A 19,560-nucleotide genomic window follows, 5' to 3' on the forward strand; every position below is an offset into this window, starting at 1 on the left:
GGCGCTTTGAGGATCGACCCGGCGCTGGGGGCGGCTCAAGACAGGGGGAGGCCACCAGGAAACATCCTAGTTCGCCTAGTTTGAATAGTTCGCCTAACGGTGGTGCCGGCCTTGCCTATAAAATCAGATGTAAAAAAGCTGGAAAGTTTGCTGACTCAAATATTTGTAGTACGTTTGGTGCACACAGCAACTGTTTGCACAGCCCTCCCTTTTTCTTTCTTTATCTGTTAATTTAAAGTAACACTGTATTTCTAATGCTATAGTGCCCCTCTGCTTCCGAGTCCCGCCCCCAGCCAGGTGATTAAAGGATTAAAAGCAGATGGCTCCCTTTCTTTGGAACAGCCTGCCTACCTCCATCAGACTGTCCTCCAGTCTTCAATTGTTTAAAAAGTCCCTCAAAACACATCTGTTTAGAAATGCTGACATAAATGCTCATACCTATACCTATCCATATATGTTTTTTGCTCTCCTATAGAGCTACACTCCACTCTCACCTCCAGTTTTGCTACTTTTCCACCTTGTTTGGTGGCTGTTACCCTTACTACCCTGTTGTGTATTTGTACCCCACCTCCCCTACACTGTAAGCTTGTTTCCTTCACTAGTGTGCATTTCAGGGCCTGCCCAGTGCCACCACTCACTCACTGGTGTCCCAATAGCTTACATTAAAAAAAAACTTAACTTTTTTGACTGTAATATAATAGCAGTCAGTTTCCTTCACGAGTGTGCGTTTCAGGGCCTGCCAGGGCACAGTGTCACAACAGTGCAACTCATATCTGGTGTAACAGTAGTGTACATTTAAAAAAAAAAAAAAATTTGACTGTAATAGATTGAATAGCAGTTAGTTGTCTGCCAGCGTGTGTGTCAGGCTCGCAGCGTATACTGTGCCCACTTGCCCAGTGCCACCACTCATATCTGGTGTCACAATAGCTTGCATTTAACAAAAAAAACCTTTTTGGACTGTAATATTATAGCAGTCAGTTTCGTTCACTAGTGTGCGTTTCAGGGCCTGCCAGGGCACAATGTCACACCAGTGCAACTCATATCTGGTGTAACAGTAGTGTACATTTAAAAAAAAAAAAAAATTTGACTGTAATAGATTGAATAGCAGTTAGTTGTCTGCCAGCGTGTGTGTCAGGCTCACAGCGTATACTGTGCCCACTTGCCCAGTGCCACCACTCACTCACTGGTGTCCCAATAGCTTGCATAAAAAAACTAAACTTTTTTGACTGTAATATAATAGCAGTCAGTTTCCTTCACTAGTGTGCGTTTCAGGGCCTGCCCAGTGCCACCACTCACTCACTGGTGTCACAATAGCTTGCATTTAACAAAAAAAAAACTTTTTGGACTGTAATATAATAGCTGTCAGTTTCCTTCACGAGTGTGCGTTTCAGGGCCTGCCAGGGCACAGTGTCACACCAGTGCAACTCATGTCTGGTGTAACAGTAGTGTACATTTAAAAAAAAAAAAAAAATACAATTTTGACTGTGATAGATTGAATAGCAGTTAGTTGTCTGCCAGCGTGTGTGTCAGGCTCGCAGCGTATACTGTGCCCACTTGCCCAGTGCCACCACTCATATCTGGTGTCACAATAGCTTGCATTTAACAAAAAAAACCTTTTGGACTGTAATATTATAGCAGTCAGTTTCGTTCACTAGTGTGCGTTTCAGGGTCTGCCAGGGCACAATGTCACACCAGTGCAACTCATATCTGGTGTAACAGTAGTGTACATTTTAAAAAAAAATACAATTTTGACTGTAATAGATTGAATAGCAGTTAGTTGTCTGCCAGCGTGTGTGTCAGGCTCACAGCGTATACTGTGCCCACTTGCCCAGTGCCACCACTCACTCACTGGTGTCCCAATAGCTTGCATAAAAAAACTAAAAAAAATTGACTGTAATATAATAGCAGTCAGTTTCCTTCACTAGTGTGCGATTCAGGGCCTGCCCAGTGCCACCACTCACTCACTGGTGTCACAATAGCTTGCATTTAACAAAAAAAACTTTTTGGACTGTAATATAATAGCTTTCAGTTTCCTTGACGAGTGTGCATTTCAGGGCCTGCCAGGGCACAGTGTCACACCAGTGCAACTCATATCTGGTGTAACAGTAGTGTACATTTAAAAAAAAAAAAAATTTTTTGACTGTAATAGATTGAGTAGCAGTTAGTTTTCTGGCAGCGTGTGTGTCAGACTCGCAGCGTATACTGTGCCCACTTGCCCAGTGTCACCACTCATATCTGGTGTCACAATAGCTTGCATTTAACAAAAAAAAACTTTTTGGACTGTAATATAATAGCAGTCAGTTTCCTTCACTAGTGTGCGTTTCAGGGCCTGCCAGGGCACAGTGTCATACCAGTGCAACTCATATCTGGTGTAACAGTAGAGTACATTTTAAAAATAAAATACAATTTTGACTGTAATAGATTGAATAGCAGTTAGTTGTCTGCCAGCGTGTGTGTCAGGCTCACAGCGTATACTGTGCCCACTTGCCCAGTGCCACCACTCACTCACTGGTGTCCCAATAGCTTGCATTTAAAAAAACTAAACTTTTTTGACTGTAATATAATAGCAGTCAGTTTCCTTCACTAGTGTGCATTTCAGGGCCAGCCCAGTGCCACCACTCACTCACTGGTGTCACAATAGCTTGCATTTAAAAAAACTAAACTTTTTGGACTGTAATATAATAGCAGTCAGTTTCCTTCACGAGTGTGCGTTTCAGGGCCTGCCAGGGCATAGTGTCACACAAGTGCAACTCATATCTGGTGTAACAGTAGTGTACATTTTTTAAACAAAATACAATTTTGACTTTAATAGATTGAATAGCAGTTAGTTGTCTGCCAGCGTGTGTGTCAGGTTTGCAGCGTATACTGTGCCCACTTGCCCAGTGCCACCACTCATATCTGGTGTCACAATAACTTGCATTTAACAAAAATAAACCTTTTTGGACTGTAATATAATAGCAGTCAGTTTCCTTCACGAGTGTGTGTTTCAGGGCCTGTCCAGTGCCACCACTCACTCATATCTGGTGTCCCAATAGCTTGCATTTAATAAAAAATAAACTTTTTGGACTGTAATATAATAGCAATCAGTTTACTTCACGAGTGTGTGTTTCAGGGCCTGCCAGGGCACAGTGTCACAGCAGTGCCAATCATATCTGTTGTCACAGTAGCTTACACGCATAGTACCACTAATCGAAAAAAAAATGACAGGCAGAGGCAGGCCGTCGTGGTCGTGGTTCTGTGATTCCCTTTGGCCCTAGAATAATGCCCAGTGTTCAGAGGCCACGTACCCTGAACTTGAAAAGTTCTGAGGACATAGTTGACTGGCTAACACAGGACACCCAATCTTCTACAGCTTCCGCTCGGAACCTCGACGCACCATCCTCCTCCAGCTTAGCTTCGGGCACCTCTCAAGTTACCACTCGCCCACCTGTCACCACCACCAACGCTAGCACCACAGCCGCTTCAATTGATATGTCAGAGGAGTTATGTACACATCAGTTGGAAGAAATGAGTGATGCGCAACCAATATTGCCAGAGGATGTAGATAAAGGGATATGTCTCAGTCAGGCAGCATTACACACTTACGGTGTGATGATGATGATGTTGTACCCACTGCTGCTTCCTTTGCTGAGTTGTCAGATACAAGTGAAGCGGTTGATGATGACGATGCGTCCGTGGATGTCACGTGGGTGCCCGCTAGAAGAGAAGAAGAACAGTGGGAAAGTTCAGATTGGGAGACAGAGAGGAGGAGGAGGAGACGAGTTGGAAGCAGGGGGAGGTCGTCGCAAGGAGCTAGTGGCACAGTCAGACAGCATGCATCGGCACCCGGGGTCAGCCAGACAGCACGCCAATCAACGCATGCTGTTGCCACCACCAGAATGCCATCATTGCAGAGCTCAGCAGTGTGGAATTTTTTTTTGTGTGTCTGCCTCTGACAACAGCGATGCCATTTGCAACCTGTGCCAAAAGAAACTGAGTCATGGGAAGTCCAACACCCACCTAGGTACAACTGCTTTGCGAAGGCACATGATCGCACATCACAAATGCCTATGGGATCAACACATGAGTACAAGCTGCACACAAACTCAAAGCCGCCATCCTCCTCCTGGTCCAGCATCTACAGCCACGTTAACCACTGCTGTCCTCCTTGCCCCCTCTCAACCATCCGCCCCTCCGTCTCTCGCCTTGAGCAGTTCCTGCTCATCTGCCCACAGTCAGGTGTCTGTCAAAGACATGTTTCAGCGTAAGAAGCCAATGTCACAAAGTCACCCCCTTGCCCGGTGTCTGTAGCTGGCTTGACTGAACTCTTAGCCCGCCAGCTTTTACCATACAAGCTGGTGGAGTCTGAGGCGTTCAAAAAATGTGTAGCTATTGGGACACCGCAGTGGAAGGTACCCGGCTGAAATTTATTTGCACAAAAGGCAATCCCCAACCTGTACTCGATTGTGCAAAAGGAAGTAATGGCATGTCTGGCACACAGTGTTGGTGCAAGGGTCCATCTGACCACTGATACCTGGTCTGCAAAGCATGGTCAGGGCAGGTATATCACCTACACTGTGCATTGGGTAAACCTGCTGACGGCTGCCAAGCATGGAATGCGTGGCTCTGGAGAGGAGTTGGTGACACCGTCACGACTTGCAGGCAGGCCTGCTGCCACCTTCTCTACTCCTCCTACTCCATCCTCTTCCATAACCTCCTCGGCTGAGTCCTCTTCTGCTGCTGAGTCTTGCTCCACATCAACGGCACCCCCCCAGCTCCCCAGGTACAGTTCCACATCCCGGATACGGCAGTGTCACGCCGTCTTCGGATTGACTTGCCTGAAAGCAGAGAGTCACACTGGACCAGCACTCCTGTCCGCCCTGAATGCACAGGTGGATCAGTGGCTGTCTCCGCACCAACTGGAGATCGGCAAAGTGGTTTGTGACAATGGAAGAAATTTGTTGGCGGCATTGCATTTGGGCAAGTTGACACATGTGCCGTGCATGGCACATGTGTGTAATCTGATCGTACAATGCTTTGTGCATAAGTACACAGGCTTACAGGACGCCCTTAACCCCTTAAGGACCAAACTTCTGGAATAAAAGGAAATCATGACATGTCACACATGTCATGTGTCCTTAAGGGGTTAAGCAGGCCAGGAAGGTGTGTGGCCATTTCAGGCGTTCCTACATGGCCATGGTGCACTTTGCAGATATACAGCGGCGAAACAACATGCCACTGAGGCGCTTGATTTGCGACAGCCCGACACGTTGGAATTCAACACTCCTAATGTTCGACCGCCTGCTCCAAGTATACCAAGTATTTGTATGACCGGGGTGCTAGGACAGCCTCTGTGGAGCTGGGAATTTTTTTGCCACGTTACTGGACGCTCATGCGCAATGCCTGTAGGCTCATGCGTCCTTTTGAGGAGGTGACAAACCTAGTCAGTTGCACCGTAGGCACCATCAGCGACATCATACCATTTGTTTTCTTCCTGGAGCATGCCCTGCAAAGAGTGCTGGATCAGGCCGTATGTGAGCGCGAAGAGGAAGAGTTGTGGACTACTTAACACACCACTAGATTAGATTGCACGCGCAGTGCCCCAAATTTGAAGTAGGAGGACCGACCAAGCATGTTTTTCCATCTCCCGCTTCCTAAAATCGATGCCTTATATACACGTCCCCTGATAGGGGACGTAACAGGGATTAAACTGATAGGAACAGTACTACTTAACACACCACTCCTATCTGGTGGCACATTAGATTGCACGCGCAGTGCCCCAAATTTGAAGTAGGAGGACCGACCAAGCATCTTTTTCCATCTCCTGCTTCCTAAAATTGATGCCTTATATACACGTCCCCTGATAGGGGACGTAACAGGGATTTAACTGATAAGAATAGTATTACTTAACACACCACTCCTATCTGGTGGCACATTAGATTGCACGGGCAGTGCCCCAAATTTGAAGTAGGAGGACCGACCAAGCTTCTTTTTCCATCTCCCGCTTCCTAAAATCGATGCCTTATATACACGTCCCCTGATAGGGGACGTAACAGGGATTAAACTGATAGGAATAGTACTACTTAACACAACACTCCTATCTGGTGGCACATTAGATTGCACGCGCAGTGCCCCAAATTTGAAGTAGGAGACCGACCAAGCATGTTTTTCCATCTCCCGCTTCCTAAAATCGATGCCTTATATACACGTCCCCTGATAGGGGACGTAACAGGGATTACATTGATAGGAATAGTACTACTTAACACACCACTCCTATCTGGTAGCACATTATATTGCACGCGCAGTGCCCCAAATTTGAAGTAGGAGGACCGACCAAGCATGTTTTTCCATCTCCCGCTTCCTAAAATCGATGCCTTATAAACATGTCCCCTGATAGGAATAGTACTACTTAACACACCACTCCTATCTGGTGGCACATTAGATTGCACGCGCAGTGCCCCAAATTTGAAGTAGGAGGACCCACCAAGCATCTTTTTCCATCTCCCGCTTCCTAAAATCGATGCCTTAAATAAACGTCCCCTGATAGGGGATGTAACAGGGATTAAACTGATAGGAATAGTACTAATTAACACACCTTATAATAACGCAGAGAGAGGCAACGCAGAGAGAGGAGTCTGAAGAAGAGGAGTCAGAGGAGGAAGGTGGCTTTGAGGAGGTGGAAGACCAAACACAGCATGCGTCCCAGGGGGCTTGTTGTCACCTTTCGGGGACCCTTGGTGTTGTACGTGGCTGGGTGGAGGAAGAGACCTTCAATGACATCAGTGAGGACAAGGAACGGGACATGGCTAGCTTGGTATCCAACCTTCTGCAAATGGGGAGTTTGCGGTTGTGCAAATGGACTGTTTGCGGTTGTTTGCGGTGTGTTAAACGGGGAGTTTGGTCTGTCACTGTGAAGCGGGCGTAACCCTTACACTACCTGATCGATACAACATCATACCTGATGTTTTAAAGCACCTTATTCCAAACAATTTAGGAATGTTAGGTGATTTATGCCCTTTATGGATTAAAACCAGACTCTGCATCAACTGTAATTTTCCATGGGAGTTTTGCCATGGATCCCCCTCCGGCATGCCACAGTCCAGGTGTTAGTACCTTGAAACAACTTTTCCATCACTATTGTGGCCAGAAAGAGTGCCTGTGGGTTTTAAAATTCGCCTGCCCATTGAAGTCTATGGCGGTTCGCCCGGTTCGCCCGTTCGCGAACATTTGCGGAAGCTCGCGTTTGCCGTTCGCGAACCGAAAATTTTATGTTCGCGACATCACTAAAGATAATGAATGGAAGATGGCGTTAACACTTACAGCCCTCATCAGGCTGTCAGAGAACGAATTACACTGCAAAATCTATTTTTAAAGAGGAACCTTTTGTGAACTATATTATCTCCTCTTCTGGCTTGAAATGGACCCAGAGAATGACTATAGTAGACTGGCCTCTACCCCAAGGGCCCAGGAAATATATAGCGTGATGAATGGGTTTGCCAATTAGTACTTGAGATTTATCAAGGTCTTTTTTCAATCATATCTCTCATCACTGCCCTGATTTAAAGAATGTCTGACACAATTAACTGCAATTTGTCTGCATTACAGGCCATCGAGAAGATTAGAAAAGCCATTGTGCTAGCTTCCATTCTGGTCCTACCCAAACCCAATAATCATTCATCCTGGATGTAGATTAGGTTTGGGCCTGTCTGTCCAAAAGAGAATCCCAAGAAGCCCCTCTCCATCCTTGTTGTTTCTTCTCCAGAAAACATCCAAGCTCAAAACAGAACCATGACATCGGCAATAAAGAACTACTGATAACTAGATTGGAAGATATATTCCTGGATAAAAAGATCGATACATTTCCATGTATACAGAAGAGATATGGGTTGTCAAACAGAGAAATTGTTTTGTATTTAAGGATGGTTAATTTTGTAAGTAAATTACATTTTGTGAACCAATCTCCTCTGGACTTGATTCTTTATGGGCTTCACTCAAGGAAATCATTAAAGATCAGAGAAAGCATTAACAGAAAAATCTCTAATAGAAAGATAAAGAGTTGGAAACATGTTTTCCTTTGAGTTCTTGGTTAAAGTCTTTAGAACTATTTAGGAAAACAATACATTGTGTAAACATACAAGAATCTTTTTATTAATTAATTTTGGGGATTACCTCTTAATCAAAGCTAGATAAGAAACTCTGTATTTTGTCCTTTTTGTGTGTGTTTGGAGTGTGTACACACTAGGACTGACTATTATAATATTTGGGACATTTTATCATACTTCATATGAAATGTTTTCTTCTTTTTTAATTTTTTTAAATTTTCTCATTTTTTCTTTTATTTTTTTGGCCATCTTCATATACCTTTGAATATTTTTTTTAATTTTTTTTTTTAAAATATCACAAACCCAGATGGGTCTAATCAAAATAAAGAGGTGCACACCCAGTGATAGAGAAACCAAACTGTGAAGGGATCTTTAATCACTGTTCTATGTGTCCAAGAAGTTAAGTTACTAAGTACTTTGTGACTTGGATATCTTCTGACATGTTATCTTGCCTTGTATATTATGTAAAGCAGGATAGAGGTATACGATAGTATCAATACTGGGTAAAGCACTTACTATTGTAACACCTTATAAGATCATGGAATAAATATTAAGTTTTTTGCATGTAATATTGAGTGCGGTATCATATATTATTATTAAAGAATCTTTTTATAAACCTCTTAATTGATGGTGTCTGGATCCTATTAAGCTATGTAAATATCAACCAAATGTCTCTAATTTATGTTGGATATGTAAAAAAGAATTAGGAAGTTAGGCACCTTAAAACACACATTTTAAGCTGATTATTTTGCAGCTGTTTAGAAAGCTAACTTCTGAAACGTTCCTCTTTCATCTTGATTTTCCTGAGTTGTCTAAGCCTATTCTCTGTTTGATAGTTCATATCGTGATGGCTATAAAACTTTGCATCTCTAGGTACTGGACAAAAGAAGAAACTCTGAGTATGACAGAAATAAATAAATTACCAAGAAAAAATGGAAAAACACATCTTCTTTAATAATGGGAATATCAAAAAATATAAAAAAAATCTGATCTGTTTGGTTTGAATATTATAACTTTGCACCTCAGGGAAAAACTCTACAAAATCCTGGGATATGTATACAAAACTCAAATTTGACCTTTAATAGACAGCAAACTCTATTATGATCCCATTTCCCATAGAGACTAGGCCCTTTTTCTCTTCTAACAGAGAGCTTGATGACCGAGAATTCCCTCTCTCCATCCAAGGATACTGGCCATAGTTCTGGCTCTTAAGGAATGATCAGTCTCCCCTGTCCTTATCTTCACTAACAAACAAAAAAATAAATTTTTACATTTTTTTTTTACTAGTGAGACTATCCTCTAGACATGCCAACTGGTCTCTATTGCTATTTATGTTAACTGTGTCATATTCTGACAACTTGGGCCTTTGTAAAACAAAAATCATAAAACTACTCTCCTATTTTACCATCTAAATGTATTATGGCAGACAGTTATTACACTAACTCTCGGAAAGAAGAAATATTAGCTGTTCGGGCTAGCATATCTAATACTACCCCTTTTACTAAACCTTTTTCTGCCAAAATCGCTCAGTTAACTGCTTCTAGAATGTTTCCACTCTTTGTGTCAGGATTACAAGTTGATCCAGCATGCAGTACTGTGTCACACCTAGGACTAAGGATAACGTATAACCGGACCTTAGAATGGTCGGACTTAACATCTCCAAGAATAGTCAAAATACTTGCCAAGGTCAGGGACACAGAATCATATATAAAGATGATGGAAAGCCAAAAGTCAAGGATACCAGATATCAGGGAAGTCAAAACACAGCCAAAGTCAAATACCAGAAAATCAAGATCAGGAATGCACTCTTGGATAACCATAGGCATGAAACCACGACAGAGCAATGAGCAAGAGGAGAATTGGATTTAAATACCTCTCCTATGGATCCCATTGGCTGTATCTGGGCTTTGACTCTAAAGACAATTACCAGGTTTCCATGTGCATGATTGCTGCTCAGCACAAACCCTCCTGTGGATTTGATTGGCCATGACCAGCCTTTGATCCCAAAAGTAATTACCAGGTTTCCATGTGCATGATTGCTGTTCAGCACAACTTTTCCTGTCAGGACGGTAATGTTGCTCGGCCCAACTTTTCCTGTCAGGACAGTAAATGCCATTAACCACATTTTTATGTGTGGATGAATACGTGACACTTTGTTGATTATGTAAACATTTAGGCACCTAACATTTAGACTGTTGTTAAGAGAATTTTGGGGGCCAGAGTGGTCTAATAATGTTAGGAGGATTTGTCTCTTACTATTCCACCTGTGCTCAGAACAAGGTGGCCTACTTCCTCCTCTACCTCTCCCTGAACATCTATGGTCTCACCTTTCCATGGATTTTTATTATAGACATGTTTTCCTCCAATGTCTTTACATCCTCAGGGCACTTGATAGATTTTTCAACATGGCTTAATTCCCCTTCCCAATGTACCCTCTTCTGCTGAGCTAGCTAATGTGTTTTCCCTAGAAATAGTCAGACTTCATGGATTATCCACTGAAATAGTCAATAGTCAATTTTTATTGGAAATTCTACGATGAACATTCAGTATACCACCTCTGTGTTCTACCTTCATAATTAAAGTGCTACTAAGAGGTTAGGTTGAAACAATTTCTGAAGCAATACCTCTTTTTGCTTCATCTCAGAAAACCAGGACAGCTGGTCTGATGTTTTGCCTTGGGACAAGTTCACTAGGAAAAATGTCTCCCATGAATTCTCAGGTCAGTCCTTTTAAGTTCAAGTTTGGATTTTACTTCACAGTTACTCCTGTGGGAAGTTCTGCACTAGATATCCCTACTTTGGCCTTATAATCGTGTGTAAAAAATCTACTGGACCACTCTGTTTTGCCACAAAAGAGACAGGCAGACCACAAGTACAGTGGCATGTTCAATTCCCCTCTAAATCGAATAGGAGCCACTTTTTGGGCAGTTCTTTAATGGGGTAATATAAGGATCAGTGCAAATTCATCCATGGTCTTAGGTTACTAGATCTCACTCCAATTTTAAAGAAGCCCTGTCAATCAAGCGACCTTGTTCCACCTTTGATGCAGCTACATCAATCCAGTGATCTTGTTTCAATTTTGGTCTAAATGTAATATTTTTGGATAAGCTTTTTAAATGATTTTATATTTTTGGCAAAGCTTTTCAAATTATTTTTGCAAAATATGAAAATATAAAAAAATATATCATAGATAAAAATATATCAAGATATCAAAAAATATCAAAATATTAAAATATTTTTCTCAATTTGAAATCATTTTAAAGGTTCATGCAAAAATATTAACTCAAGTACTCTTTTATGGTTTAATTACCCTTAAGTGTATCATTCCTGCTCTTCCCTGATTTGCAGAACCGGCTACTTGCTACTAATTCTCAAGTTAGTTGACTGGAAAAAAAAAAGACTCATAAACCAAAGATGGATAAGTAGTGTATTAATTTAGGTTATTGTAAATTGAGCGGTGGATCCCAGCTACTTTACTGCCCCTGACCAGCAATACCCTTGGGGGGCATACAATACAACAGAGGTGCCTAGAAGGTAGATTCCCAAATGTTGTAGACCTACAACTACCATGATGCTTTGCATACCTTTAAAATGCATTTAGAATGGCAAAGTATCATGGAAGCTGTAGTTTCAAAACATCTGGCGATCTACCTGTTTGGCACCCCAGCAATACAACCTATGGTCCCATGGATTGAGCAATTCCATATTGCTCTCCAATCTGTAAGTAGGAGAGAAAAATAAGTAGCAAGAGAGGTGAGAACGGACAACAGCTCAATTAGCCTGCCCTTCGGTGGGTCCCTGTTCAGATCTCAAGCTGGTTTTAGCTCATCTAGTGCCATTACAGACAAAACATATCTGAAGCATATCAGACTGATCCTACCCATATGGGCAGTACAGATCTGAAATGCAAGCAAGTTCCATCTACATGAGAGATACAGCAACCCTAGACGATTGTTTCAACCTTGTAAGGTATCATCAGTGAGGTATAGCCAATATTCCTCTAGGCACTGTGAGCAAGGGATCCACATCTAGATTACCCTTTAAACTTAAGTAGAGAAAAACAAGTAGCAAGAGAGGTAAGAACGAACAACAGCTCAATTAGTAAGCCAATCTGTAAGTAGGTTTCTTTACATCTGACAAAACAGAAACATCCAATAATGCGTGCAAAAAGGTAATTAGATTTGCTAAACTACAAAATGAGAAAGTGATAGCCAAAGATAGCAAAACCAACCCCAAAGCATTTTAAAGTTCATAAATTCTAAAAAAAAAAAAAAAATATGAATGTGTAGGTACATTAAAAACTGGGTTGGGGGTGTTAGTTAATGAAGACCAGGAAAAGGCAGACATTTTAAATAGCTATTTCTCCTCAGTTAGTGATGCCGCGAACATGAAATTTTCCGTTCGTGAATGGCGAACGCGAACCTCCGCAAATGTACGCGAACGGGCGAACCGGGCAAACCGCCATAGACTTAGGCAGGCGAATTTTAAAACCCACAGGGACTCTTTCTGCCCACAATAGTGATGGAAAAGTTGTTTCAAGGGGACTAACACCTGGACTGTGGCATGCCGGAGGGGGAACAATGGCAAAACTCCCATGGAAAATTACATAGTTGATGCAGAGTCTGGTTTTAATCCATAAAGGGCATAAATCACCTAACATTCCTAAATTGTTTGGAATAAGGTGCTTTAAAACATCAGGTATGATGTTGTATCGATCAAGTAGTGTAAGGGTTACGCCCGCTTCACAGTGACAGACCAAACTCCCCGTTTAACGCACCGCAAACAACCGCAAACAGTCCATTTGCACAACCGCAAACTCCCCATTTGCACAAGGTTGGATACCAAGCTAGCCATGTCCCATTCCTTGTCCCACTGATGTCATTGAAGGTCTCTTCCTCCACCCAGCCAGCCTCTGAGGCACACGCGGAAGCACCGGACCCGACCCGCGAGACGAACCGACCAGGCCCAGCAGCCGAAAACACTAGGGCGAGAGGCACCGGACCGGACCCGCGAGACGGACCGACCGGGCCCAGCAGCCGAAAACACCAGGGCCGACCCAGAGCCCTGTTGGACTACAAACCCCTCACAGGATGCTAAAGCCCCTTCTGCAGGTACGAGACCGGACCGGCATCCTTACCAAGCACTGCAGTGCTGCTCCATGCGCCAGCCTCAGACCCAGGCCCTGAATGGGCATAGGATAACTGGGCAGTACCATGACTTTGGAGGGCCAGCAACGGGCTTTATGGACTCTAGCCCACCAGGAGGCTATAGGACTCACCCACCGAATAGCATTGGCAACAATACCCGGCAATCTATGGCTCCTGAATAGCATTGGCAACAATACCCGGCAATCTATGGCTCCTGAATAGCATTGGCAACAATACCCGGCAATCTATGGCTCCTGAATAGCAGTCACAGAGATACAGCACCCACGGACTGGTGATCCTTAAGGTGCAGCTAAAGCTACTTCGTCTATAGACAGTCATAACTGTTAACCTTTTCACATCATATACATGTCGCAATGCATAGTCTCTGAGAGTGGTTGATCACGATTCATACTATGATGTCTTCCATGTTTTAGTGCAAACTAGTCTAACTACTAATATAGTTGAAACATGCTACTTTTATTCATGCCAGACAACCATGCAGGCCAGACTAACAAACATGCCAGGGCCAATCATAGTTTACCACCTCAGATAGTAACATGGCTCCCTCTATAAACAGAGTAAATATGGCTCCCTCTATATACAGAGTAACATGGCACCCTCTATATACAGAGTAACATGGCTTCCCTCTATATACAGTGTAAACATGGCTTCCTCTATATACAGAGTAACATGGCTCCCTCTATATACAGAGTAACATGGCTCCCCTCTATATACAGTGTAAACATGGCTCCTCTCTATATACAGAGTAACATGGCTCCCTCTATATACAGTGTAAACATGGCTCCTCTCTATATACAGAGTAACATGGCTCCCCTCTATATACAGAGTAACATGGCTCCCCTCTATATACAGTGTAAACATGGCTCCTCTCTATATACATAGTAACATGGCTCCCTCTATATACAGTGTAAACATGGCTCCCTCTATATACAGTGTAACATGGCTCCCCTCTATATACAGAGTAACATGGCTCCCCTCTATATACAGAGTAACGTGGCTCCCCTCTATATACAGAGTAACATGGCTCCCCTCTATATACAGTGTAAACATGGCTCCTCTCTATATACAGAGTAACATGGCTTCCCTCTATATACCGTGTGAACATGGCTCCCTCTATATACAGAGTAAAATGGCTCCCTCTATATACAGAGTAACATGGCTCCCCTCTATATACAGTGTAAACATGGCTCCTCTCTATATACAGAGTAACATGGCTCCCTCTATATACAGTGTAAACATGGCTCCTCTCTATATACAGAGTAACATGGCTCCCCCTCTATATACAGTGTAAACATGGCTCCTCTCTATATACAGAGTAACATGGCTTCCCTCTATATACAGTGTAAACATGGCTCCTCTCTATATACAGAGTAACATGGCTTCCCTCTATATACCGAGTAAACATGGCTCCCTCTATATACAGAATAACATGGCTCCCTCTATATACAGAGTAACATGGCTCCCTCTATATACAGTGTAAACATGGCTCCCTCTATATACAGAGTAACATGGCTCCCTCTATATACAGTGTAAACATGGCTCCTCTCTATATACAGAGTAACATGGCTCCACTCTATATACACTGTAACATGGCTCCCCTCTATATACAGTGTAAACATTGATTTTTTGGTATTTGACTTTGGCTTCACTCTGACTTCACTGATTTCTGGTATCCTTTTTATTTTAGGTATGAAGAAAGTTTAACAAATTTAAACCTCTTTAGTTTAAAAAAGATATGATAAAATTATACAAATATATTTGAGTCCAATACAAACCACTGTCTGAAAATCTATTCACAAACAGGACTATACATAGGATACAAGATCATGTGCTTAGACTAGAAAAAAGAAGATTCAGTATAAGGCAAAGGCAAGGTTTTTTTTTTTACCATAAGAAAAATAAGGATGTGGAATTCTCTACCAGAAGAAGTAGTTTCAGAGTCTGTACAGATGCTAAGACAACAACTAGATGCATCCTTGCAAAAACATAAATATTCAATGATAACTTTTTCCAACTGTAGGGTGATAGCTTCTTGATCCAAGGATAAATCTGACTACCATTATGAGGTCAAGAAGGATTTTCTCCCCCTAGGTTGTAGCAAAATTGGAAGTGCTTAAAACTGTTTTTTTTTTTTTTTTTTGCCTTCTTTTGGATCAACAGCAAAAAAACAGATGTGAGGAAGGCTGAACTTGATGGACACATGTCTCTTTTCAGCCATTGTAACTATGTTTTGAAAAATACAGGAGAGCGCACCTTTTAAAAAAGTAAATACAAACAAGATGCAAGTAATAAAAGTAATAAGTAATAAAAATAGTGGTATAAACGTTAGCAGCTAGACATAAAGCAAAACTCCTTAATGATCATGCCCTAGTATATAGAATTCAAAAAATGTCAGCGCTATATATGGTAGCCTATACAATGAGGCAACCTGTAACAATGTGCAGAAAAAAATCGTCAACCAAAATTCTGTGAGTTCAATAGTAAATAGATAGAAACACTTAAAATCCCACAGTAGTCTAGATTTATGCACTAGAAATATATAAAAACTTGTTTAAGAGTCCATATAGTCTTATAAGGGAGTCTTGAAGGGGTTAATCCTGTGTTGAGATGGGAGATACACTGTAGCTTTTACCTTTAAAAGATACAAAAGAAAACTTTCATAGTGTAAAACCGTTTTATTAAATCACAAGATACCCTTCCCCCCAAATAGGAACCCTTACTTGAACAAGTTGTGATAATTGTTTCCAATATATCACGAAAAACACTTTTGTAAAATCAGAGGCTGTGTAGCCGTTTACCGTCCGCTGCTACTCAGTGGTTTCAAACTTCCCGCCCGATCTCAGCGCTGATACGGTGGGTATTCTCCTGCAGCTTGGGAGCGTCAGTGTGTGGACGATGGTAAACCGGCTATAAGCATCAGACCTCTGCACCCGATATCACATCAACGCGTTTCGCCCCTTACACCGGGCTTTGTCAAGATCTTGACAAAGCCCGGTGTAAGGGGCGAAACGCGTTGATGTGATATCGGGTGCAGAGGTCTGATGCTTATAGCCGGTTTACCATCGTCCACACACTGACGCTCCCAAGCTGCAGGAGAATACCCACCGTATCAGCGCTGAGATCGGGCGGGAAGTTTGAAACCACTGAGTAGCAGCGGACGGTAAACGGCTACACAGCCTCTGATTTTACAAAAGTGTTTTTCGTGATATATTGGAAACAATTATCACAACTTGTTCAAGTAAGGGTTCCTATTTGGGGGGAAGGGTATCTTGTGATTTAATAAAACGGTTTTACACTATGAAAGTTTTCTTTTGTATCTTTTAAAGGTAAAAGCTACAGTGTATCTCCCATCTCAACACAGGATTAACCCCTTCAAGACTCCCTTATAAGACTATATGGACTCTTAAACAAGTTTTTATATATTTCTAGTGCATAAATCTAGACTACTGTGGGATTTTAAGTGTTTCTATCTATTTACTATTGAACTCACAAAATTTTGGTTGACGATTTTTTTCTGCACATTGTTACAGGTTGCCTCATTGTATAGGCTACCATATATAGCGCTGACATTTTTTGAATTCTACATTGTAACTATGTAACTATGTGTCATGTTCAAGAAAGTAAGCAGGGATTATACCACTTATGTGCATTCATCAGCGTTGAATTACAGCTCTGCAAAGTGCATTTATTTATCTCACAATTATCCTGCCATCTAAACATATTACACAATTGGATTTTTTCTGTTTTTCAGCGTCAATATCTCCCCACAGAGTTTGAAGTGCAACCTCCATTCCTTTTGCAAGTCACTTTTTTTATAAAATGTATTTTATTTTTATTCATTTTTGAAATCAAAAACAGCTCATACATCGAATAATAAGGTATTTGTACGGCAGATACAAAGTTTTGGTAACAACAATGTTGGCATCAAGCGGAAAATTGGACATAGTACAAGATATTACAGTTCACATATGTTACATTTCGAAAACAGACTTTATGATGAATTGAGCGATTGATATTAGATCTGAATGTTTGTCCTCTGGATCTCGAGTAAACATGTATTATTGATCATCAATGTGGGATATACCCGTTACCTAACTTTGCTTACAGGAGCATCACGCTGATTTGTGGCCGTACCCCTTATACACTTCTGACCTGTGTAGCAAGGTCGTCTAAAAACATGAACTTAAAATATATAAAGGATATAAGTATCGAAAAGGAACTAAAGCAAGTGTCTACATTGAAACAATGAAATAATGAAACAATGAAATAAGGAAATTACAGTGCCAGTCTTGAGGGGCTCATTCTCAGCCAATCCCTTGTCATGTCAAGGGCGAATGTGGGCAAGGTGTAATACGCATTGTTATCGTGTTGTCTTGCAAGTCACTTTCATCACTGGCCAGGAAGATAGATTCCTGGTTTGGCCGTGTTACCATCCACAACCTCTTTACTCAAAAACTGTACAAGTGCTTACCTGTGCGTTTTTATATAACTCTCTTTACTGTGCCTTAGAGCCCTACTCCATGTACTTTTTTTCACTAACAATGTCTAATATCAACCTTCCAGTCTATCTCATTCATTTTCTTCAATTTCCTTGTGTGACTTATATACTGTTTACTCTTAAATCAGTTGTTATATAAAACTATTTTATATCACTTTACTTTATAAAATACATCACCTACTTGTCTACTATTTATTTAGGTGAAAGGCTCACCTTAGTAGACTAATGAAGAGAGAAGTGCATTTCCTTTGCACTGCACTATCAGGCCTTAAGGGAATCAAAATATTATATAAAATACATTTACAACTGACAAATTGAACCAAATAATTGTATTAGAATAAATTAAAAACCAGTGAGGCTATATTATAGTTATCCCTATACTGCATGCTAAGTTAAATATATTAGAAAACATAGGTCTAATGAAGTACAATTCAACAAATCTTATCTGATCAAAGGTCTCTGACTGGGATCATTGCTATTGCAATTTTTAGGTCAACATCTTTGATTTTCTTCATGGTTCAATGAAGCCAATTAAAATTCTTCACTAAACCGAAAGCTTATAGTAAGGAATGATATGACCTTCTGTCCTTAACTAACAATCTCAGCAGTTTTAACTTCCTTTGATAAGGTTTAAAAAGCTTATAGTTCTGCAAATTTGAGACCTATAGAACAAGGCAAGCATAATAAAATGAAAAATCTCACCAAAATGAAAGCCAATCCAGCAGATTAGAAATTAAAACAAGTTTTATGTAACATCTACAGATAGATCACAATCACTTAGCAGTCTGTAGATCAAGTTAGAGAAGAGTATTAAGGGATTCTTGAAAAAAAATTAGAAACCTTATACATGACAGACACTCTTCTATAGTGAATGGATATATTTTATGTTTGTGTCTTTTAAAGCATACATTTCATATCTGAGGTCAGAGCTTCTCTTTGAATTCAGCACTGAACATGTTATCTATTGCACAGGTCCCTATCGCATATGCCTCATTTACAGATTACAGCTCTATTTATGTCCCACATGAGTTGGTCAATGTCATAGGAGAAGTCTGTAGATCAAGTTAGAGAAGAGCCTGCCAGAAATGAGGTACATTAATTATGAGGCAGACTTATGCAATTTATCATATTTTTTTTAACTACATTCCAATTTAAACTACACAGTAATATAATGTTTACATTATCCCCTGTAATTTGCAGGATCAATAAGTATCAGGAAAAAACTGGGACACAAACTGTTAGGTCTGTAAATATTTGGACATTGGCACAAGTTTAATAATTTTGGCTTTGTATGCAACCCATTACTGCCAAAAATGTATTGAACTCATGAGGTTTTCTCAATGTATGTGGCTAAACAACTGCACAGAATATAGGCTGACCTATATGTTAGGGTTGTAAGGAGAAGAAGTATGTTCTTTCTTTTCTGTCTTGGAGGACATATTGGAAACACACATGGCATGTTCTCCAGAGGATATTAGGTGCCAAAGTTTTCCAGCCCATTGGGAAATGTCAAACAGAGATGTCCCATTTTACCGCATTATAGACATTTACCTTCTTGTCTTCTATATTGCTTCCAGGGCTAATGCCATGGAGTCTGTGGGATTAAAAGAAGCCCTTTTAGGTCTATCTCTTATAGGTCCCTAGTGGCTGCTTCATTAAGGTATCAGACAAGTCATTCATAAATACATATATGAATACCTTATTTCAGGAACTAGAGTAAAGACTTACAGTGCATACTCTACCAAGGAATGATTTTAAACTAGATGGGATTTAGCTGCATTGGCATTTCCACCTTCTAAATGTGCCCACAACAG

This window comes from Pelobates fuscus, chromosome 4, assembly GCF_036172605.1.
Source record: "Pelobates fuscus isolate aPelFus1 chromosome 4, aPelFus1.pri, whole genome shotgun sequence".
NCBI lineage: Eukaryota > Metazoa > Chordata > Amphibia > Anura > Pelobatidae > Pelobates > Pelobates fuscus.